Source organism: Balaenoptera acutorostrata, chromosome 1 (assembly GCF_949987535.1).
Source record: "Balaenoptera acutorostrata chromosome 1, mBalAcu1.1, whole genome shotgun sequence".
Lineage (NCBI taxonomy): Eukaryota > Metazoa > Chordata > Mammalia > Artiodactyla > Balaenopteridae > Balaenoptera > Balaenoptera acutorostrata.
Window position 1 is genome coordinate 170,856,346 of NC_080064.1, and position 25,364 is coordinate 170,881,709.

At 34.8% G+C, this 25,364-nt stretch overlaps 1 protein-coding gene across 2 annotated transcripts in view; it reads left to right on the forward strand.

The window, feature by feature from the left end:
- AKT3 (AKT serine/threonine kinase 3) overlaps positions 1–25,364 on the forward strand; it is a 392,608-nt gene that overhangs the window by 11,657 nt on the left and 355,587 nt on the right. The window lies entirely within an intron of this gene.

The following is a 25,364-nucleotide window of genomic DNA, read 5'->3' on the forward strand; positions in this document are numbered from 1 at the left end:
ATTTCATATTTTAATTTTTCATGATCTACTTTTATTATTTCTGGTTAATAATAATTATTACTTATTTCTTAAAGTTATTTAGATAAATACTTTAGATAAATAATTCAAATGCATTATTATTTTTTAATACTAAAGGAACTCTTCAATGTAAAGCTTAGTTTATCCTCCATGAGATCACCTGCTAATGTAGTCAGTGTGTTTATTAGAAATCTAGACTAGAGTTTAGATTAGTTGCCAGGCAACTACTGTTTATCCACATGGCCAAATTCAGTAGGATGAAGATGGTTACATTCTCAGAGCTTTTAAGTTCTTGTATATCTATTTTCTGGTTAAAAGTTACCTCTTAATAATTTAGTGATTTTTAATATTCTTTGAAGTTCTGTAGTTAATACTTAGGCTAAAAAGCTGTTGTCAATAGTTAAATATGATTATGTGTTAATGAGTTTTTAAAAATCGGCCTTATTGAGTTGTAATTTACATACAATAAAATTCACCAATTTTAATCCACCAATTTTTACTTTGCTGAATTTTGCTGAATTTATACACTAGTGTAACAAACCCTAAAATCATGATATAGAACATTTCTATCATCCCAGCAAGTTCCCTCATTCCCCTACACAGTCAGTCCTCTTCCCTGAACTCTGGCAACCACTGATTTGCTGTTACTATAATTCTGCTTTTCTAGAATTTCATATAAGTAGGATCATAGAATATGTAGTCCTTTGTGTCTGGTTACTTTCACATAGCGTAATACTTTAAAGATCCATCCATGTTGTTGTATATATCATTAATTTGTTCCTTTTTCTTGTTGAGTGGTATTCCACTATCTGGACATACCACAGTTTATCTGTTTACCAGTTGGTGGACACTTGGGTTGTTTCTAGTTTTTGGCTGTTGTGAATAAAGCTGCTGTGATCATTTGAGTGCACGTCTTTGTGTGATGTGTTTTCATTTTTCTTGGGTATTAACCTAAGAATGAGATTACTGAGTCATATGGTAAGTGTATGTTTATAAAAACTGCTAAACTGTTTTCCAAAGTGGCTATTCGTACTGTTAAGTTTAATTTTTCTCATGTTATTCTTATATAATAAATTTGGAAAGCATTTTCACATTTCAGTGCTGTATGAAAGTTATTTTAAAATTTTTTTAACTTGTCCATTACATTTATATTATTTTTCCTATTTTTTTTGGGGGGGCTGGCAAATAAATCACTTAAACCTTTTGGAGTTTTACTTTATTAATCTCAAAAATTTGCTCTCACAAGACTGTTGTGAGGATTAAATGAGATAGTGGGTGTGGCTGTGTTTTGGCAGTTCTAACACAAATGTAAGCTATTACTATCACCACATTTTATCAAGGATTTAGGGTGGTTCTTGAGTCTTATTTAATTAATCGTGTCTTGTATGAAATACCAAAATAGAAGTTTGGTGTATAGTGCATGGCATACAGAAATATGAAAAAGAATTTCTCAGTGTTTTTCCTGAATTATTTAGTGAATGGGGATTGTAATGAGTGTGTGTGTGTGTGTGTGTGTGTGTGTGTGTGTGTGTGTATTTTGGGAAGTAATAGTCATATAAGCATAAGAATTTGAATAGTACGCAAGGTATAGAATGAAAAGTAACTCTACCTCTTCCAACTAGTTTCTTTCCTCAGAGAGACCTTTTCTATTTTTAATTCTTCTGCTGATTATTATCCCAGTTTTATATATAATATGCTAAACATTGTTTTTGATGAATCTTAAGTAATCTAGTATATCTTCATTGTGAAAAAATGAAGAATTTTAACTTTTAATACCTATTCTCTCCCTTCTTCCTTTTATTGATATTTGTTTATTTTTTGGTGTTTGTGGTTAAACTTCTAGCACTTGCACCGTTAATTATAGAAAGTATAAACTTGCCACTTTATAAGTTGAGGAAAATTAGTACCCCTCACAATCTTTCCCTTGAATTCCACATTCCCTTCCCATTTTATGTCAACTGTAACATTGATTTTATATTTTTAAGGTTTATAATAGTTATATTTGCTGCTTCTGAAAAGCATTAATCCATATTATGATTATGTACGTAATACTGCTAAACAGAGTAGTATGATGGGATCCATAGAGAATAAATGGATTTTTTTTAAACATCTTTATTAGAGTATAATTGCTTTACAATGGTGTGTCAGTTTCTGCTTTATACCAAAGTGAATCAGTTATACATATACATATGTCCCCATAGCTCTTCCCTCTTGCATCTCCCTCCCTCCCACCCTCCCTCTCCCACCCCTCTAGGTGGTCACAAAGCACCGAGCTGATCTCCCTGTGCTATGTGGCTGCTTCCCACTAGCTATCTATTTTACGTTTGGTAGTGTATATATGTCCATGCCACTTTCTCACTTTGTCCCAGCTTACCCTTCCCCCTCCCCGTATCCTCAAGTCCATTCTCTAGTAGGTCTGCATCTTTATTCCTGTCTTGCCCCTAGGTTCTTCTGACCATTTTCTTTTTTTTTATTTTTATTTTTAGATTCCATATATATGCGTTACCATACGGTATTTGTTTTTCTCTTTCTGACTTACTTCACTCTGTATGACAGTCTCTAGGTCCATCCACCTCACTACAAATAACTCAGTTTCGTTCCTTTTTATGGCTGAGTGATATTCCATTGTATATATGTGCCACATGTTCTTTATCCATTCATCCGATGATGGACACTTAGGTTGCTCTCATGTCCTGGCTATTGTAAATAGAGCTGCAATGAACATTTTGGTACATGACTCTTTTTGAATTATGGTTTTCTCAGGGTATATGCCCAGTAGTGGGATTGCTGGGTCGTATGGTAGTTCTATTTTTAGTTTTTTAAGGAACCTCCATACTGTTCTCCATAGTGGGTGTATCAGTTTACATTCCCACCAACAGTGCAAGAGGGTTGGTTCCCTTTTCTCCACACCCTCTCCAGCATTTGTTGTTTATAGATTTTTTGATGATGGCCATTCTGACCGGTGTGAGATGATATCTCATTGTAGTTTTGATTTGCATTTCTCTAATGATTAATGATGTTGAGCATTCTTTCATGTGTTTGTTGGCAATCTGTATATCTTCTTTGGAGAAATGTCTATTTAGGTCTTCTGCCCATTTTTGGATTGAATAGATGGATTTTTATACTCTCTTGGTACTCAAGATCATCCCATACTTTAATCTGGCTTCTAGTTTGGCATATAACTTTTTTCTGAGATTTTATAATTACTACATTTTCCCCCTGTTGGTAGAAGAGGGTGTGCCTTCTTCATCATATCACTTGGTTATCTAGCTTTTTAATCATACTGTTTGTTGAAGTTCTAATGTGAACTGACTTTTTTCTGAGTATGATGCTTAGCTAATATCATTATTTAATTGCATTCTTGGAAAAGTGCTTTCTTAGCTCTCATGTCTTTCTTCTTTTTGTTTTGGATTTATTTTGTGGTTTTCTGGAGTACTTCCTGAAGTACCGTTTTCAGAAAGAATGTGTTTGGGTGCTTGTCAACACCATGTTTGAAATGTCCTTTAAGGAGGATGAGTTATAGTCCTTTTTAATTTATCCTATAAAGCATTTGGTGGATCCTTTGAAAATGTGGGCTGTTCTTCAGTTCTGAGAAATGTCTGTATTTCTTTCATTATTTTTTCCCTTCTATGTTCTCTGTATTCTTTCATGTTTTTTTCCTAGAGCTTCTATACCAATACTCTGTTTTGAAGTTTTTCTTTTTTTTTTTAATGTCTTTGTTTTTTCTCTTTGTTCTGAGAGATTTCCTTGACTCTTCTTGCCCTTTATTGAATTATTTACCTCAGCTTTTACTTTATATTTCTGGGAATTCCTTCTAGTTCATAGTCACCTGCTCTTATTTTACGTATATAATATAATCTGTAATCTTAGGACACTAAAAGCATTTTAATTTTTTTCTCCTCATTGAATAACTCTTCCAGTTTGTTTATTTTGGTTCTTTTTTTTTGGTAGTGGTTGTTTTCTTCAGGTGTCTGGTGATCCCTTTTAGTCTGTATATATATTTCTGAATGAAAGACTGGGGTTACAGATAGTGTCCTCTATTTTTACAATTTATGTGTTTTCCCTATACTTTGGTAAGTTAGGTTCACTGAGTGAGGATTTGTGATGCTAGTGTTTAACTGTACTCTTGAAAGGATTAGTTGAAACAGTTGGACTTCTTTTTTTCTTCCACTCTTAATTTATTCCTTTAGAGATTTTCAGTATTATTTTAATAATAATTTTATGTTTTAGTCAAGCAAATTTCATTATATGGTCTTTTGTTGTTTGGCTATATTTCGGTTCAAAGAATTTCTTCTGAAAGATTATTAATTATTATTTGCTCCTTATTACCCTGGGTAGATTATTATCACCTGAACTTTGGTATACTCATTTGAAAATAAATATAATATCTGCCTCCTTTACCTCACAGTGTGATTGTAAGCATTATGAGATAATGTATGTAGAGGAGTGGTTTTAAACTATTAAACTATAAGTAAAATAAATATAGAAAAATTTATAGTTCTTACTTTGGCTGTCAGTCCTTTTTCTCAAACCTGTATTTATGAATCAGTTCTTAGCTCCTATCCAGGTATAATCTCATTTTATTTGTACTTTTAGTGTTAATAAGTTGCTCTTCAGTAAATATCTTCCTAGAAAAGGAAGAAAAGACTTAAAGATAATTACTGATATTATGTAGGATAAATGCTTTCCTAACTTCGGTTATTAGTGATATATCAGTAGTGAAACCTTTTTTCCTGTACTTATCTGGAACAATTGCAAAATGGTGAGTATTAATTGAGATAACACATTAACATAGTATTGTTGGTGTTAGAAATGACAATAAAAGAAACGTCAGTTGCAAACTGTAGTATTATCTGCGTTTTCCTTCTTAATGGTCCTAGGAGAGCACCTCACATTTTGACTGCACATCAGGATAAGAGGCATCTGCATATATATTAGACACTTCTTAAGTTACCTTCTTCAGAGACCAGCCTGTAGGCATACTCTAGGTAACTAAGAATCTTTAAACTAGATGTCAAAAGTTTTGCTTTCTTAGTTTCCATTAGAGCTTAGTAGTAATATTTGCTCTTAAGAAACTTATTGTATTAATAAAATGGGAAATTTAACCTGCTTAAAGGGTTTAAATTATAGAAATAAGTATATTATAATAATATTACATAAGGGTTTATTGTTATTCATAAAATTTTGTTTGGTTAATAGTACTGTTTCTTAAAAACCTAAGTAGTCTCTTATTAATGTAGAGAGCCAGTTCCTTTGATAACAAGTTAAAATTTGTAATGTATTTCTAGTCAACTCATCATCTTGATGTTTTGAAATTGCTACAAATCTAAGAGGTAGTTTTATCGTTAAAACATTTTGATTGATGAAAATGCTGCAAGATATATTAATTGCTTACACTTTTTGTTGTATTAGTATCTAACAAATCGAACTTTCATGTTGTGTTTTGTGTGTGTAACCAGCTTGTGCTTTTAAAGAACTTTTTCCCTAGTTTTGCCTTGTACTTATGTCCTTTGAATGACATTTGTCTTATATTCTATGAAATGGTTTGCTTAGATGAACCAGAATGTTAGTATTTGGTGATTCTAAGCTAAAACTTTATATGTTTATGAGTTTTCACACAAAACAGCTTAATCCCCACTGTGCAAAATATACCACAGTAACGAAGAATGTAGGCTCGGTTATGTTTTTAGCGCGTGTTGTGATCTAGTCAATTGTAAGTTGTTACAGAAAACAAAGTGTGCATTTTTGGGGGTGCTTATCTAAGTCCAAGGGTCTTTCCTTCTCCTTTAACTTGTATGTACTTGTGTGCATTTTGTTCATGTTTTATTCACAAAGTGACTTTTGAAATAAATTATAAAGTGATTAAGGAGAGAGAAAATGACAGTGTGATTTCCTGTTTACTACTCAGCAGCAAGCATTTTCCATAGAGAGTAAAAAGCGGTGGTAGTGGTGTTAGTGACTGTATAAACCACATGGTAGATTAAAGAAGCTCGCTTTGACTATTGATGTTATAAATGGAGAAGAAACATGGAAAAATTAAATTTATTTTCTAATAGCATTGAAACTTGGAGATTTAATGTATTTGCTGTAATGTGAAATTTGTTTTTCCTATTGTTTCAATATATTTGTTTTGAAAATTTTAATCAAGTAAACCAAATGGAGAGAACCATCAAATAGCTTTCATATGCATTTAGGGTTATATAATTATAAAATTGCCATTACATACCTTACCAATCAACAATTGAGTTTGTGTATTGATTTTGTATCCTACAGTCTCATTAAATTCACTTATTAATGTTAGTTACTCTAAATATTTTGTGATGATAGTCATCTGCAAAGAGCCACAGTTCTGTTTCTTCCTTTGCAGTCTTTATGCCTTTAATTAATTTTTCTGGTCTTACTTCACTGGTTAGGACCTCTAGTATAATGTTGAGTATAATTGGTGAGAGTGGACGTTTTTGCCTTATTTCTCATCTTATTGGGAAAGCATTTATTTTACCACTAAGTATCATATTAGCTGTAGGATTTCATTGCTGCCTTTTATTGGGTTGAGAAAGTTCCCTTCTATTCCCTAGTTTGCTGAGAGTTTTTATCATGAGTGGGTATTCAACTTTTTCAAGAGATTTTCTGGCATCTATTGAAATTACCATTTAATTTTTCCCATTATTCTTTTAATATGTTAATATAGTATACTACTTTCATTGCTGGAATAATCCCATTTGGTCATGATGATCTTTAATATATTGCCAGTTTGTTTTGCTTTTTAAATTTATTTATTTTTGGCTGCGTTGGGTCTTCGTTGCTGCGTGCGGGCTTTCTCTAGTTGTGGTGAGCGGGGGCTACTATTTGTTGCGGTGCTCGGGCTTCTCATTGTGGTGGCTTCTCTTGGTGCAGAGCACGGGCTCTAGGCACTCGGGCGTCAATAGTTGTGGCATGTGGGCTCAGTAGTTGTGGGATATGGGCTTAGTTGCTCTGCAGCATGTGGGATCTTCCTGGACCAGGAATCGAACCCGTGTCCCCTGCATTGGCAGGTGGATTTCTAACCACTGCGCCACCAGGGAAGTCCCATGTTGCCAGTTTCAATTCACTAATACTTTGTTAAGGATCCTTTTTTACATTTATCAGAATACTGATTGATAATTTTCATTTCAAGTTTTGCATAAGTTATGGTAGACTCATAAAATAGGTTGAGAATTCCCTCCTCAAATTTTGAAGGAATTTGCAAAAGATGGGTTTTATTTCTTCTTTATATGTTTGATAAAATGCAATCAGTGAAGCCATCTGGGTTGGAGCATTTTTGTGAGTTTTTTTATAATACATTCAATTTATTTAATAGATACAGGACTATTCAGATTTTGTTTCATCTTGTGTCAGTTTGAGTAAATTGTGTGTTGTAAGGAATTTGTCCATTTCATCTAAGTTGTTCTATTGTCTGCTAATCCTGACATTAGGATTTTCTTGGAGTTGGTTTCTGTTGATTGTTTTTTTTTCTTTGCCTATGATTACATTTTCTTGTTACTTCACATGTCTGGTAATTGTCAGCTGTATACAGTTCGTTGTGGTGATCTCTTATTTCCTACTGAACACCACTGCTTTATGTTCTAATTGGTACTTAACTTGATTCTATTCAGTCTCTACAGTTCATTTCTCCTGTTGTGAAAAGCAGTTGAAATCTCTGCTTTTTTTCCTCCACTTTTTGCTTTATGCTTTCAGGCTCATTGGAGTTTTTCCTATGCATTGGAGTTTTTCCTATACATGCACTATTTATCTAGAATTTGGGCAGAGTTTACGTGCAGGTTTGGGGGCTCCTCTGTGTCTCCCTCTCTCGTGGATATCCTTCTCACTTTCTAGCATTAAAAGTTTTTTTTTAATTTTTTTAAAAATTATTATTTATTTATTCATCCATTTATTTGGCTGTGTTGGGTCCTCGCTTCCGTGCGAGGGCCTCCTCCAGCTGCGGCAAGCGGAGGCCACTCTTCATTGCGGTGCGCGGGCCCCTCACCATTGTGGCCTCTCTTGTTGTGGAGCACAGGCTCCAGACGCGCAGGCTCAGTAGTTGTGGCTCACGGGCCCAGTCTCTCCGCGGCATGTGGGATCCTCCCAGACCAGGGCTCGAACCCGCGTCCCCCGCACCAGCAGGCAGACCCTCAACCACTGTGCCACCAGGGAAGCCCCCATTAAAAGTTTTTGGCAGTTCTGAACTCCATCATCTGACTCCTTAAGCCAGCAAGACTATGAACACTAATCTCAAGGAATGGAGGAGCCCCTAAAGCAAAAAGCCATATAAAAATGCAAATCTCATCCAGTGCAGTTCCCTTCTTTCAGGGACCAGCTTCCCCCCCAGTTTCTGCTTGCTTTTGGTGCTTTCCACTGCCTTCAAATAGGTTTTTTTTTTTAGTATTTTGTGCAGAATTATAATTTTATGTATGGTAAAGTTAGCCTAATACAAGTCACCCTACAATCACTGGAAGTGGAACTCTGCTAGGCATATATTTTAATGTATAGAGCTAAAATTGTTCAAGCTTTATAAGTCACTTAGTTTTGTTATTTGTTAATTTAATTACTCATAACAGATTAAGTGGAGTAGAAATTTCATCTGCCTTTGTGGTTGAGGAAACAATGGTTTAAACCAGCTGAGCTCCAGTCACCTGTAAACATAGCTAAACCTTTTTTCCAAGTAAATTTATAGAATTTTAAGCTAGAGGAGACTTTGAAAGTTGTCTAGTCTTATACCCATTTATCTTACAGATTAGAAAACAGGTCATTTTTTGAGTCAGGGGCAGAGCCAGGACCAGTAGTGGAGTTTCTTTATTGCCAATTTTATGATACTTCATATTTTGTTTTTCTCTTGTCACTCAGGAATGTACTGGAATTGTTTTTAAAAATCTATTATTAGTACCTGGTGAGGGGGTAAGAACTGTTGGACAGGAGGGTTTAAAACTCTCTAAGAACGGAAAAGGGGAGTATCTTCCATCTGGTAGAAACTTCATGTGCTATTGGGGAGTGCAGGGAAGCAATACCTCTTGAACTTGTTGTGTTAACTCCCTTGGAGAAGCTACCTCCATAGCTTCTGTATCCTTTGACATGGAGAAACTTTCTTTAATTATTGGCATTCTGTTCAGTCACATTGTCTTACTGATGTTACAACCATGCACCTACCACTGTATTTTCTTATAGGTATGTTTTTGCTTATGCCAGTTTTTCTGCTTAGCTTTTTTTTTTTTTTTTTTCCTTCTGTCTTTGTCGGTGAAAATCTTTCATGACTGTCAAAGCCAAATTTTAGTATCACCTCCTCGGTATTTTCCCACATCACAGTCTTACAAAGTTAGAACGAATTCTCTTGTCTCTAATATTACATCACTTTCATGCCTTTGCTTCCTTGAGGCTTTATATTGACTAGTTATTGCATGGACCCATTATTTTACTTTCTCCATTATAAACTCCCTCAGGGCAGGAAACTTGTCCAGTATAACTATATTTCTTTCCCGTATAGGGTCTACCAGTACCTTGAACATAGTAGGCTCTTAATCTATTTTTGACGAATGAATAAGGAAGAAGAAGACAATTCTAGACGTTCAAATAGCAGTATGTCACAGATTTCAGGGCAAGGAACTCAATTTGGGACAGCTGAAGCAAGGCAGGGACTACAGAATAGATCATCACAGTTATGAAAGCAGCCTGTACCTAGGATAGAGTTTTGGGATTCCAGATCAGGTCATATATCTGGTGTGTTTTTGTGTGTAGGAACTAATGGGGTAGGAATTAGTAGAACTGACTAAATGGTTATTCCTGGCAGAGGTGGCTGGGCAGAACCCTCTTAGTCCCAGAATAGGTGAGTATATAAGTTATCTAAACCAGGTAAGTGGGACACTATAGTGAAAATATAGTAGTGGTCATAGTTCTGGAAGGTTTATCCATATTTTAAGGGTAATTTTTGCTTTACTCTTAGAACTGAGAAGTGCTTCTGAGTTCATGAAACTTAACTTTTCAAGCTTATAAGAAGAATCTTTTCTGATGTGTTTCTGATGGATCATTTATTGTAACTAAAATCTAACTATATAAGGCATGACTGTTTCATTATTTAACAGCTCTGAGCACCAGTGGTCTTTGTTTTGCCTTCCTGAGAAGTATAAAACAAGTTCTGTTTTCCATGTGATAGGCCTTCAGATATTTCAAGATCACTATGATGTCTTCCCTAAAATCTTCTTTTTAAGCAAAGTGTTCTCTTTTCTTTTTTCTTTTTTAATTTTTATTTATTTATTTATTTATGGCTGTGTTGGGTCTTCGTTTCTGTGCGAGGGCTTTCTCTAGTTGTGGCAAGTGGGGGCCACTCTTCATCGCGGTGCGCGGGCCTCTCACTATCGCGGTCTCTCTTGTTGCGGAGCACAGGCTCCAGATGCGCAGGCTCAGCAATTGTGGCTCACGGGCCTAGTTGCTCCGTGGCTCATGGGATCCTCCCAGACCAGGGCTCGAATCTGTGTCCCCTGCATTAGCAGGCAGATTCTCAACCACTGCGCCACCAGGGAAGCCCCTCTCTTTTCTTTAATTCGTTTATTGTATGACATGGTTTCTAGCGCTCTCATACGTAGTCTTGTCTTACTATGGAAATATCTCAGTTTGTCTTAGAATGTGGTGCCCAGAAGTGAATGTAACAATGTGTTTATTATACTTTCCCATCACTAGTTTGTAAAAGTTTGTGCTTTCTCATACCATAGCCATCACTGGGTGTTATTCTTTTTCTGTTTGTTTGTTTGGTTTTTTGTTTGTTTGTTTTTTAGTTTTTATTGGAGTATAGTTGATTTACAGTGTTGTGTTAATTTCTGCTGTACAGCAAGGTGAATCAGTTATACATATACATATATCCACTCTCTTTTAGATTCTTTTCCCATATAGGTCATTACAGAGTATTGAGAAGAGTTCCCTGTGCTATACAGTAGGTCCTTATTAGTTATCTATTTTATATATAGTAGTGTGTATATGTCAATCCCAGTCTCCCAATTTATCCCTCCTTCCCCCTGCTTCCCCCCTTTTTAGTTTTTGCCATTATATTGCTATTTTATTTTACATTTCTTTGTTACTGAGGCTTAACTTTATTGTTACTGCTTTTAGCCATTGCTTTCCTCAGATAAATTGCTTGTTCTTATACTTAGTCAGTTTTTATATTGAAGCCTATGTCTTTAGTCAAGTTCATAAATTGTATATGTTCTTATTTATTTGTAAGAACTTTTTATATATTCTGAATACTGTTATTTTATTGATCGTTTTGTCACTGTTGCAAATATTGATATTTTCCTGATTTGTTTATGCCTTTTAACTTTAGTTTTGTCTTGGCAAAGGTTTTTAACTGTTACATATTCTACTGTATCAAACTTCTCTTCCAAGGAGGCCATCGAGGTCATACTTAGAAACTTTTACCCTGTTTTCTTTGAGCATCATTATGATTTTAAAAATTTGTGTTATGGAAGTCATATATGAGTTCTTTTTATAAAAGACCAAAGCAGCAAATAAATAAATAGAGTACCATATAATTCCTCCACTATTATTTTCTTTCTCAGAAATATTAGTGTCAAGTGTGTTGTGCCAGTATAAAGTCAAATTTTCCCTCAAATATTTGAGAACCAGAAAGATACATGCCAACTATAAGTAGTATTTGTCTCTTGCCCAGAGATTGGGATTCAGGAAAATTGGGCAGGGCACAGGAATAGGAATAATTGAAGAAATGAGATTTCTATGTTCTATTCTGTATAAAAGTTTGGATCTTTCTGTTTTGTCTCATTTTCCATGAATGGCATCATAATCACTTAACAATATGTCTTAGAGATTTGTCTATGCTGTTGCAACATGGTTACTCAGAAAAGAATGACTACTTTGATAGAACTTGCTTCTAGTGAACCTATTCTTATTTCTCATCCATCGATTTTTCTCATTTTCAAGTACTCATATACTGTCAGTTTAGTCCAGTGGTTAAGAGAATGGAACTTCAAGTCTTGGCTTTGCCTTTTACTACTGACTGTGGGCAAAATAGTCTTAATATGCCTTAAATTTCTCATCTGTAAGATGGAGATGATAATAATGTCTGTTTTATATGGTTGTAAGACCATGTAAAAGATCATAATGTTTGATTAGCTTTTATCACAGTACATGGGATATACTAAATAGTTAATAAACAGTAGCTGCTATTGCTACTTAATATGTTATAGGATATTGCTAAGTTTGACATCAGGTTTACTAATATTTAATATTTAGGCTCACCTATTGTTTTCTCCTATAAAAACAGTTAAGGATCCTTGCCTGTACAGGTTTTTATTTTGTTTTGTTTTTAATACCCTTCTGATGCTCTGTATTTCTCAAAGATTATTGATGCTAACTGGAACTCATAGTGATAACTTACTGTCTTCTCAGACCTTTGGACATCAGTGTTTGCATTATGATGGCTCTCTTGTGAGAAGACAAGTGTAAAAGAGGAGTTAGTATTCCTTTTCTGTTGTCTGGCCTGAATGTTGTGCTCTCTTCCTCAGTCTTCATCTTTTATCATTTTAAAAGTTATGTGTGTCTTTAACAATTTTTAAAAAATTAGTTTATTTTCCTGTATTTGCTCTCTATTATGATACTGCTGTCTTTTCCAACGCTTTTTCTTAAATTAAATGAATTAGTGCTACAGCAACAAGTATGTATATTTTTTTCTTCCTCACTCAGGATTGGGTAAGGCCAAATGATAGTTAATCCTGTGGTTGACTAAAAATGTTTGACATGTAAGAACACTAATTTCCCTATCTTCCACATTTGCAAACTAAGACATTCTATCTAAAATTCATGTGTCAAGAAATAGAGGCTTAAGTATATTTTTTAATGTTATGATATCAACCAATAGAAAAACTAAAAATGAAAATAAAAGTAGTAAAAATTGGGAAGAAAGGTGAAGGGGAACAATTTTTCACCTTCACAGTGGGAAGTCAGTTGATAGGGTCACAGGTGATAAGAAAAAGAGCTATAATGCCAGAAGTATTAAAAGTGGCTATTTTTGGCAAGTGGAATGGTGAGGGTGTGGGGGGTGTGTGTGTGAATGGTGGAAGAGACAGTTTATTTTTAAGTTGTATGTTCTTTCATCTGTTACTGAATGATTGTTACTTTGTGCATGTATTAGTTAATAGTAATAATAAACTGTATCCTGCATGATACCAATTTATGAAAATAAAAAGCATAGTTCTGTATATTGATATAGGTGTAAAAATTGATTGGAAGGAATTATACCAAAATATTAAAAGTGGTTATCTCTGGGTAGTGGGCTGTTTACTTCATTATATTTTTCTGTATTTTGTAAAATTTTTGAAGTTGAATATGTAACTTTTATAATCAGAAAAATATTATTAAGGGAAAATATATAGGATTATCATACATTTGGCATCAGTATGACTGTTTTTTATTTACACAAGTACTACAACTTTTTTTTACTTAAAGGAATTAGAGAACCATATTCTCTGTATGTTTTAAATGTATTAATAAAGCAAGCATTCTGCTAAAAATAACTGAATAACGAGGTAGCCAACAGTAACAAAGACAGGTTTATTTATTTTACCTAAAAAGGGTAAAGGTGGGCAGTAGCTGGTTGTTTGTCAGAGAAGGATAAAATCACCGAAGATTCAAGCTCTCTCTGCTTCTTTACCTTTAGCTTGTTGGCTTTTCATTCCTACAGTTGTTGCTTCAAGGTTTCAAGATGGCTTTCAGTCTGTAGTGGGAGGTGGCCAGGGTAAAAGGTATTGGGAATGGATACTGCATTAGCGAACCAACAATGTGTGCTACAAAAAGTATTGATATATATATATATATATATATATATATATATATATATATATATATATATATATAATTATAATGTTTGTACTTCAGTTCTTAGATTTCTAGCAGAGACAATTTCCAACCTTTACAGAGGTCAGATTGAAAATTTGGCACACAGCATCCTCTAAAATTCACCCCTGTGGAGATTATTCTAAAATATAGCGATTTTTTCTGTTCGTAGGAGTACTAGACTTGTGCTCCCTTCTTAAAAAAAGGGTAGTTTGGTATTCTGAGGTGATAGTGAATTAGGAAGTATGTTTGTAAAATGATCCTCAGTTTGACTTGATTCTCCTTGCAGAATCCAAATTTCAGTTTCTAGCCAGTTTTCTGAGGACTGTGAGTTTTTAGTGTATCAAATCAATTATATAAAGGTTTTCCTTTTTGTTTTTAAGTCAGTATGCAATGAAATTGGTAGTCACAGGTTTTATAGCTGATGATTCCAACTCTAGCAACCCAAAAAGACCCAAATTACATCGTTCAAAGTGTTAGGTTTTATATTTACTTGGATTTTTTCATCCATATATTTTAATGAGTACTACGCCTTATTTTCTTATTCCTCTGTCACTGACTTCTTTAAAAAAATTTTTTTTAATGCAAATTTATATAGCTTTCAGGGTGATATTTATGGCTTTCAGCATTAAAATGGTGCTGAATAAAAATACATTACTATCAAATTAGACTTGTTTGTAAAAGTTTAGGTCTTAGTAGTTGTGTTTATCAATGAATTGATAAACTTCTTTTTTGTTAATTTTTCTTACCAGTTACCCAGAGATATTTATTTAGCGCCAAGCAATTTTATCTTAGTCTAAAAAGGTGTTACCACTTTATGCTTTTGAGGAGTGAAAAGTTGTTCCTGTAAAATAAATGAGCATATTTATTTCTAGTACTTGGATAAACTAATTTCTTTAATCAAATTAGAGAAGTATGTACTGGAGACTGGGGAGGATATGGAGATGCAGGTCACCTGCCTTCATAGAGTCTAGAGTCTAAGTGGGGGAAAAGACTCTTTAAGATGAGTTAATTTCCTCATCTGTAATGTGGGGATAATAATAGTTCTTACCTACCTTATGAAAGTTATTGTGAGGATTGAGTTAAATCATGTGAAAGGCTTTGAATTACGCCAGGCACATAGTATGTGCTTCATAAATGTTAGCTGCTTTTACTATTATTATTAAAAGATAGAGATTTGTACAGAGTGCTTTGGGAACACAGACTAGGCAGGGATTGACTCCCTGGAAAAGGGAGGGGAGTGATAAAATTTTTACCTGCCTTCAATTCTGTTTCATAGTTACCTTGTTTATCTTTGCTGTTGAATGCCTACTGCATAGTAAGTCCTCAAAGGAAGGAATCAGAGAAGTTACACAAGTGAAATTTTCTTAAAACATCTTATAGTAGATGTCAGTAAAATTGGAAGATGTAGTATTAAAATATATCACCCAGTCTTCTATGCCTGACTTAATCCTAGGATAGAATTTAGAATATTTTTTTCAAGTAAGTAAATAACAGAGGATAATTTAAGAAATAGAAAAGCTATTATTTTTAACCAGGCTTTTGAAACAAGCTGTGTTTTCAAATAGTTTTAAGATAATACTTTCCAGCAAGGACTTGGGATGCAAGTATCTTATACTTCAGACTAGACACATAGCTATATATTTTGACATTACTGTGTCATTTTAGATCAGTATAGCTACATTGGTTATCTGCTGCTATATAACAGATTACCCAACACTTAGTGGCTTAAAACATTGATTTATTATTTTTCATGATTCTGTGGTTTGACTCAGTGGTTATTCTGGTGATCTCAATTGGGGTCACTCAATTGGATGCATTTAGAGGGTAACTAGGCAGAACTGGGAGATCCCGGAAGGCTTTGCTCCCATATTTGGGTCCTTGGTGCTGAATGTTGACTGGGAGTGCCTTGGTTCTCCTTCCTGTTGCCTTTCTTCAGCAGGACAGCCTGAACTTCAGAGCATTTGTCTGGCTTCTGAGAATGCAAACTACCAGCCCTACTAAAGGCTAGAACCAGAGCTGGCACAGCATTTGTTCTAATACATTTTATTGGTCAAACAAGTCACAAGGCCAGCCTAGATTCAAGAGGAGGAGAAACAGAGTCCATCTCTTGATGGAAAGAGTGGCAAAGAATTTGAGGCCCCTTAATCTACAGTAGTAGCATGGTGCGTTCTTTTTGATTGGCTATTTGCATTCTACCTTCCATAATTTATCCCTTATGTTTCTTCCCTTATGTTTAACCTTTTTATTTTTTCTTTCATCCTCAGTGAATTTTTGTAGTTTGTCTTCTGTTTCACTGATTTAAGTTTCTGTTCTTTTGGTACAGTGTGGATTTTAGTTCAGCCTTTGTTTTTACTTTGCATTTCTTTCTAGTTTTCTTCTAATGTATCCTACATTTTAGCCTTCTGCCTTTTCTTTGTGTCTTTTATCTTTAATATTATGGAATCTAAATCTTCATTCACAACATAAATCATAGGTGTGGTAGCTGGGCTAGAGTCAGTGTCAGAAACACTGGGGTGGTGTCTACCAGGTTTTGTTATTGACAGTAGGACCCTGAATCTTTGGTTTAGGAATCTAGTGGAAGATGACTAGATAGCCCCTTTTGACAGAGACAACCCTTCAGCTTTTGATAATCACTACTGAGTTTTTACATGTTGTAAAAATGGTTTCAGCTGGTTACCCATAAAATTGTAGTGAAATTATAAATTGCTTAAATTTTGTGATTTAAAACATGTAAGATAAGCTGTTGATATGCTAGTTTAGAAAGCAATTCAACCTGTGCATAACTTAAGTAAACTCAAGTAAAGCCTTTTGATGACTACAGCTGTGGTAAACATGCTGCCTGCAATCTCAGGAGAGATCCTGGTCCAGAACCACCTGACTAAGCCCCTCCTCTCCCATTGAAACTGTGCAGAAGTTTACTGTATTTGAAACGCTACCTTTTGGGGTAGTTATATATAGAAATTGTACAGATTTTGGTATCAAAGTGGTTTTATTTTGCCATAACAACAACCTGAAATGGAGGCCTGTCTTTGGAACTCAGTGGTGGACACAGTCTAGAAAGATTTTGAGGCATTAGTGAAAGCCTGAAAAGCCTTGAATAGATTGTTAGTAGAAGTTTGAGGCCTTTGAGAAGACTGTGGGTAAGAGCTTAGAGAAAAGTGAGAAAAATGTTATCAGCAATTTGAGGAAGGAGATTCTTGTTCTGTAGTGGCAGAAAGTTTAGGAACTCTGTCACCGGCAATAAAATGAGAAGCAGGAAAATGTACACAATGAACTAGGTGATCTAGCTAAGGGGATTTTGTAAGCAGAATGTTAAAAAATTCCTGGTTTCTTCTTGCTGCTTATATATAAAATGTAAAAGGACGGGGACCAACCAAAGGAAGTACTGTTAAACAAAAAGGAGCATGGAACTGTTGAGTTTGAAAATTCCTAGCTTCTTCATTTGACCAGTGTTGCTAAAATTAAGGAGTAGATTCTGGGAAACAGCAAATCCAAGACACTCTGAGGAAAACATGTTCTACAAATGAAGCTGAGGATGTGACTTTAAAATCCTTTAAAACCTCAGAAAGATCCAAGGTGTTGTCTCAAAGACCTCTTGAGTCAAACGGGGTTCTAAGAACATTTAGAGAGTTATCCCTCAGCAGTCTCATCAGAGGCCTACGATATAGAAGGAAGGGCTTATCTTGAAGAGATTTATGGGTATGGCCTTTGTCTCACAGTGGAGTAAACCATGATAAGATTCTCAGGAGACCCACAAAGTTTCTTCTCTCCTCTCTTCCTCCCTTTCCCCTCTTTTTCTTTCTTTTAATGAGAATGAATTGGCCAAAACACTGTCAGCTTGCACTGGACTTGGACAAAGACAGTACAAACGAAAAGCAGCCTTTGGATCCCTGAACCTCTGCAGGCGGGAAGCGTGTTGAGACAACTACACAGCTGCAAACATGGGCTACCCTTTATGGAAAAGAAAGGACGACTTGGAAAGCAGAGCCAAGAGCCTAGAGGACAGAAACAGGCCTTGAATTCTGATCAGGGATTGCCTGTATTGCTCTGGATTTCAGAATTGCTATGAGCCAGTGACTCGCATCCACCTCCTGCTTTCTCTCTTTTGGGCAGCAGTGCTATAGTAGTTTCCCTGTGCCTTTTGTGCCTTTGGTCCTGAGTTCCTGACCCACAGAAACTGTGAGATGAAAAAGCCTTATTGTTATTTTAAAGCTCTAAGTTTTGTGGTAACCTGTTATGCGGTGATAGATAACTAATGCAGTGACAAGTTGAAATTGGAAGGCTGAGAAGAGAACCCTGCAGACATTTCAGCCCTGGGAGTGGGGGAGAACATGAACACAGAGGGCAAATAAGACCTCTGATTTCAAAGGTCTTGATCTGTTAGAATCATGGGCTGACTGTTTGTCATTGGAAAAAGATGTAAAGTCAAGCATATTAATGTGTGTTCTGTTAAACAGTGGAGAAAGGAGTTACCAATAATTATTGCTAAGGACTAGAATTTTATGTGTAAAATGGGGAAGAACCCTACTTACGTTACCTTTAGTTTTACCATTTAACCTTGTTTCTTAGTAAGCAAAGTTGTTTACATAGTGTATATTCTCAGAGGTCAACTTATTAATTTTGTATAAAAGTATTTAAAATGAATAAATCTTAGATACAGTAGGGCTCTATACTCAGCTTTTATCAATTTACTTATCTTTTTTTTTTTTTTTTTGTGTTTTAATTTGGACATTATCTGTGGACATTGTAAAAATTTATTTAAGCCACACTTCAGCTGTGCCAAGCTATTCAGAACTCTTAATTTTTTTTTTTTTTTTTTCCACACACACACACTGTATTTTATTTTTACAAGAGATAAATAGACTGACACCAAGCATTGTACATGGATGACCACAACAAAAGCAACAATGATTGCAATTACCAAACATGAAACACACTTATACTATGTCATAACATTGACATTCAGTCCAGTAATCCTCCACTGTAACAGCTCCTTTACTTTGCAGTGAAAATTGATTTGTATATTCTTTTCCTCTGAGTCCTTGTGGGATTTTTTTTTTTTTAATTCAGACAGAAAGTCACAAAAATTATACTCATCCTCATCAGTTCACTCAGTCCCATGTAATTAATTTCTTTTTTTTCATCTTGATCTTTTGTTAGCACTTTTATGAGTTCATCAGTTTTTCATTAGAGTTCTGAAAATGCTTATTCATTCAGTTCAGCAGTACAGTCAGTTACCAGAAACCTGTACTTGTCAGAGTCTTTTCCATGAATTTCTTGAAGATGAAACTCTTTTATAGGAACATATTTGCAAAATCATCAGAGTACACCCAGAACTGTCTGTAAATGACAAAAGACTTAAAAATGACCATGGTTAAAGATTTGATGAAAGTTCATAATAATGCAGTTGACAAGAAAATTAGTTATTTCTGAGATATACATTTTAAAGTAATAACTAGGATTATTACTTATAACATTATACCAGAACATATAAGATTTTTAGAAGTTTCCTGTAATGTCTGAAACATTTATATTAACATATTTCCATACATATTTCCATACAAATACAAATATAAGATTTTTAGAAATTTCCTGTAATGTCTGAAACATTTATATTAACATATTTCCATACATATTTCCATACAAATACAAATATAAGATTTTTAGAAATTTCATGTAATGTCTGAAACATTTATATTAACATATTTCCATACATATTTCCATACAAATACAAATATAAGATTTTTAGAAATTTCATGTAATGTCTGAAACATTTATATTAACATATTTCCATACATATTTCCATACAAATACAAATATAAGATTTTTAGAAATTTCATGTACTGTCTGAAACATTTATATTAACATATTTCCCTACATATTTCCATACAAATACAAATATAAGATTTTTAGAAATTTCATGTAATGTCTGAAACATTTATATTAACATATTTCCATACAAATAACCCAATGAAAGTTTAGTATTAGTTGTTTTGTTTGTTTTTTTATACTGCAGGTTCTTATTAGGCATCAGTTTTATACACATCAGTGTATACATGTCAATCCCAATCGCCCAATTCAGCACATCACCATCCCCACCTCATCGCAGTTTTCCCCCCTTGGTGTCCATATGTCCATTCTCTACATCTGTGTCTCAACTTCTGCCCTGCAAACTGGCTCATCTGTACCATTTTTCTACGTTCCACATACATGCATTAACATACGATATTTTTCTCTTTCTGACTTACTTCACTCTGTATGACAGTCTCTAGATCCATCCACTTCTCAACAAATGACTCAATTTCGTTCCTTTTTATGGCTGAATAATATTCCATCATATATATGTACCACAACTTCTTTATCCATTCGTCTGTTGATGGGCATTTAGGTTGCTTCCATGACCTGGCTATTGTAAATAGTGCTGCAATGAACATTCGGGTGCACGTGTCTTTTTGAATTACGGTTTTCTCTGGGTATATGCCCAGTAGTGGGATTGCTGGGTCATATGGTAATTCTATTTTTAGTTTTTTAAGGAACCTCCATATTGTTCTCCATAGTGGCTGTATCAATTTACATTCCCACCAACAGTGCAAGAGGGTTCCCTTTTCTCCACACCCTCTCCAGCATTTGTTGTTTGTAGATTTTCTGATGATGCCCATTCTAACAGGAGTGAGGTGATACCTCATTGTAGTTTTGATTTGCATTTCTCTAATAATTAGTGATGTTGAGCATCTTTTCATGTGCTTCGTGGCCGTCTGTATGTCTTCTTTGGAGAAATGTCTATTTAGGTCTTCTGCCCATTTTTGGATTGGGGTGTTTGTTTCTTTGATATTGAGCTGAATGAGCTGTTTATATATTTTGGAGATTAATCCTTTGTCCGTTGATTCATTTGCAAATATTTTCTCCCATTCTGAGGGTTGTCTTTTCGTCTTGTTTATGGTTTCCTTTGCTGTGCAAAAGCTTTGAAGTTTCATTAGGTCCCACTTGTTTATTTTTGTTTTTATTTCCATTACTCTAGGAGGTGGATCGAAAAAGATCTTGCTGTGATTTATGTCAAAGAGTGTTCTTCCTATGTTTTCCTCTAAGAGTTTTATAGTGTCCAGTCTTATATTTAGGTCTCTAATCCATTTTGAGTTTATTTTTGTGTATGGTGTTAGGGAGTATTCTAATTTCATTCTTTTACATGTGGCTGTCCAGTTTTCCCAGCACCACTTATTGAAGAGACTGTCTTTTCTCCATTGTATATCTTTGCCTCCTTTGTCATAGATTAGTTGACCATAGGTGCGTGGGTTAATCTCTGGGCTTTCTATCTTGTTCCATTGATCTATGTTTCTGTTTTTGTGCCAGTACCATATTGTCTTGATTACTGTAGCTTTGTAGTATAGTCTGAAGTCAGGGAGTCTGATTCCTCCAGCTCCATTTTTTTGCCTCAAGACTGCTTTGGCTGTTCGGGGTCTTTTGTGTCTCCATACAAATTTTAAGATGATTTGTTCTAGCTCCGTAAAAAATGCCATTGGTAATTTGATAGGGATTGCATTGAATCTGTAGATTGCTTTGGGTAGTATACTCATTTTCACAATGTTGATTCTTCCAATCCAAGAACATGGTATATCTCTCCATCTGTTGGTATCATCTTTAATTTCTTTCATCAGTGTCTTATAGTTTTCTGCATACAGGTCTTTTGTCTCCCTAGGTAGGTTTATTCCTAGGTATTTTATTCTTTTTGTTGCAATGGTAAATGGGAGTGTTTCCATAATTTCTCTTTCAGATTTTTCATCATTAGTGTATAGGAATGCAAGAGATTTCTGTGCATTAATTTTGTAACCTGCAACTTTACCATATTCATTAATTAGCTCTAGCAGTTTTCTGGTGGCAGTTTTAGGATTCTCTATGTATAGTATCATGTCATCCGCAAACAGTGACAGTTTTACTTCTTCTTTTCCAATTTGTATTCCTTTTATTTCTTTTTCTTCTCTGATTGCCGTGGCTAGGACTTCCAGAACTATGTTGAATAATAGTGGTGAGAGTGGACATCCTTGTCTCGTTCCTGATCTTAGAGGAAATGCTTTCAGTTTTTCACCATTGAGAATGATGTTTGCTGTGGGTTTGTCATATATGGCCTTTATTATGTTGAGGTAGGTTCCCCCTATGCCCACTTTCTGGAGAGTTTTTATCATAAATGGGTGTTGAATTTTGTCAAAAGCTTTTTCTGCATCTATTGAGATGATCATATGGTTTTTATTCTTCAATTTGTTAATATGGTGTATCACATTGATTGATTTGCGTATATTGAAGAATCCTTGCATCCCTGGGATAAATCCCACTTGATCGTGGTGTATGATCCTTTTAATGTGTTGTTGGATTCTGTTTGCTAGTATTTTGTTGAGGATTTTTGCATCTATATTCATCAGTGATATTGGTCTGTAATTTTCTTTTTTTGTAGTGTCTTTGTCTGGTTTTGGTATCAGGGTGATGGTGGCCTCATAGAATGAGTTTGGGAGAGTTCCTTCCTCTGCAATTTTTTGGAAGAGTTTGAGAAGGATGGGTGTTAGCTCTTCTCTAAATGTTTGATAGAATTCACCTGTGAAGCCATCTGGTCCTGGACTTTTGTTTGTTGGAAGATTTTTAATCACAGTTTCAATTTCATTACTTGTGATTGGTCTGTTGATATTTTCTGTTTCTTCCTGGTTCAGTCTTGGAAGGTTATACCTTTCTAAGAATTTGTCCATTTCTTCCAGGTTGTCTATTTTATTGGCATAAAGTTGCTTGTAGTAGTCTCTTAGGATGTTTTGTATTTCTGCGGTGTCTGTTGTAACTTCTCCTTTTTCATTTCTGATTTTATTGATTTGAGTCCTCTCCCTCTTTTTCTTGATGAGTCTGGCTAATGGCTTATCAATTTTGTTTATCTTCTCAAAGAACCAACTTTTAGTTTTATTGATCTTTGCTATTGTTTTCTTTGTTTCTATTTCATTTATTTCTGCTCTGATCTTTATGATTTCTTTCCTTCTGCTAACTTTGGGTTTTGTTTGTTCTTCTTTCTCTAGTTTCTTTAGGTGTAAAGTTAGATTGTTTACTTGAGATTTTTCTTGTTTCTTTAGGTAGGCTTGTATAGCTATAAACTTCCCTCTTAGAACCGCTTTTGCTGCATCCCATAGGATTTGGGTCGTCGTGTTTTCATTGTCATTTGTCTCTAGGTATTTTTTTATTTCCTGTTTGATTTCTTCAGTGATCTCTTGGTTATTTAGTAACGTATTGTTTAGCCTCCATGTGTTTGTCTTTTTTACGTTTTTTTCCCTGTAATTCATTTCTAATCTCATAGCGTTGTGGTCAGAAAAGATGCTTGATATGATTTCAATTTTCTTAAATTTACTGAGGCTTGATTTGTGACCCAAGATGTGATCTATCCTGGAGAATGTTCCGTGTGCACTTGAGAAGAACGTGTAATCTGCCGTTTTTGGATGGAATGTCCTATATATATCAATTAAATCTATCTGGTCTATTGTGTCATTTAAAGCTTCTGTTTCCTTATTTATTTTCATTTTGGATGATCTGTCCATTGGTGTAAGTGAGGTGTTAAAGTCCCCCACTATTATTGTGTTACTGTCGATTTCCTCTTTTAGAGCTGTTAGCAGTTGCCTTATGTATTGAGGTGCTCCTATGTTGGGTGCATATATATTTATAATTGTTATATCTTCTTCTTGGATTGATCCCTGGATCATTATGTAGTGTCCTTCCTTGTCTCTTGTAACATTCTTTATTTTAAAGTCTATTTTATCTGATATGAGTATAGCTACTCCAGCTTTCTTTTGATTTCCATTTGCATGGAATATCTTTTTCCATCCCCTCACTTTCAGTCTGTATGTGTCCCTAGGTCTGAAGTGGGTCTCTTGTAGACAGCATATATATGGGTCTTGTTTTTGTATCCATTCAGCCAGTCTATGTCTTTTGGTTGGGGCATTTAATCCATTCACGTTTAAGGTAATTATCGATATGTATGTTCCTATGACCATTTTCTTAATTGTTTTGGGTTTGTTTTTGTAGGTCCTTTTCTTCTCTTGTGTTTCCCACTTAGAGAAGTTCCTTTAGCATTTGTTGTAGAGCTGGTTTGGTGGTGCTGAATTCTCTTAGCTTTTGCTTGTCTGTAAAGCTTTTGATTTCTCCATCAAATCTAAATGAGATCCTTGCTGGGTAGAGTAATCTTGGTTGTAGGTTCTTCCCTTTCATCACTTTAAGTATTTCATGCCACTCCCTTCTGGCTTGCAGAGTTTCTGCTGAGAAATCAGCTGTTAACCTTATGGGGGTTCCCTTGTATGTTATTTGTCGTTTTTCCCTTGCTGCTTTCAATAATTTTTCTTTGTCTTTAATTTTTGCCACTTTGATTACTATGTGTCTCGGCGTGTTTCTCCTTGGGTTTATTCTGTATGGGACTCTCTGCGCTTCCTGGACTTGGGTGGCTATTTCCTTTCCCATGTTAGGGAAGTTTTCGATTATAATCTCTTCAAATATTTTCTCTGGTCCTTTCTCTCTCTCTTCTCCTTCTGGGACCCCTATAATGCGAATGTTGTTGCGTTTAATGTTGTCCCAGAGGTCTCTTAGGCTGTCTTCATTTCTTTTTATTCTTTTTTCTTTAGTCTGTTCCGCAGCAGTGAATTCCACCAGTCTGTCTTCCAGGTCACTTATCCGTTCTTCTGCCTCAGTTATTCTGCTATTGATTCCTTCTAGTGTAGTTTTCATTTCAGTTATTGTATTGGTCATCTCTGTTTGTTTGTTCTTTAATTCTTCTAGGTCTTTGTTAATCATTTCTTGCATCTTCTCAATCTTTGCCTCCATTCTTATTCCGAGGTCCTGGATCATCTTCACTATCATTATTCTGAATTCTTTTTCTGGAAGGTTGCCTATCTCCACTTCATTTAGTTGTTTTTCTGGGGTTTTTTCTTGTTCCTTCATCTGGTACATAGCCCTCTGCCTTTTCATCTTCTCTGTCTTTCTGTAACTGTGGTTTTTGGTCCACAGGCTGCAGGATTGTAGTTTTTCTTGCTTCTGTTGTCTCAATTTACTTATCTTTAAAGTGAATGAAAAGAGGAAATTACTTTCACTCTTAACTCTTTATTTGAAAATTTTGAAAATTTTAGTCATACAGAAAAGCTAAAAGTTATAGAGTTAATGAGCATGTAAACGTCCTTAATGTTTTACCACATTTGCTTTATGTGTGCTTTTTTTCCCCACCTTTGAGGGTACACTTGCTAAAACTTGCATATATTTAAGGTATACAATACAATGTTTTGAATATATGTGTACATTGTGAAATGATTACCATAATTAAGCTAATTAACATATTCATCACCTCCCACAGTTACAATTTTACTTTTTTTTTTTTTGGTTGAATCATTTGAAAGGAAGATGCAGATGTTGCTCCATCCCTTAGTTCTTTTAGCCCAAATCTCCAAGAATGAGGTATTTATAGCTACAATTAATACAACCAAGAAAATTAATACATT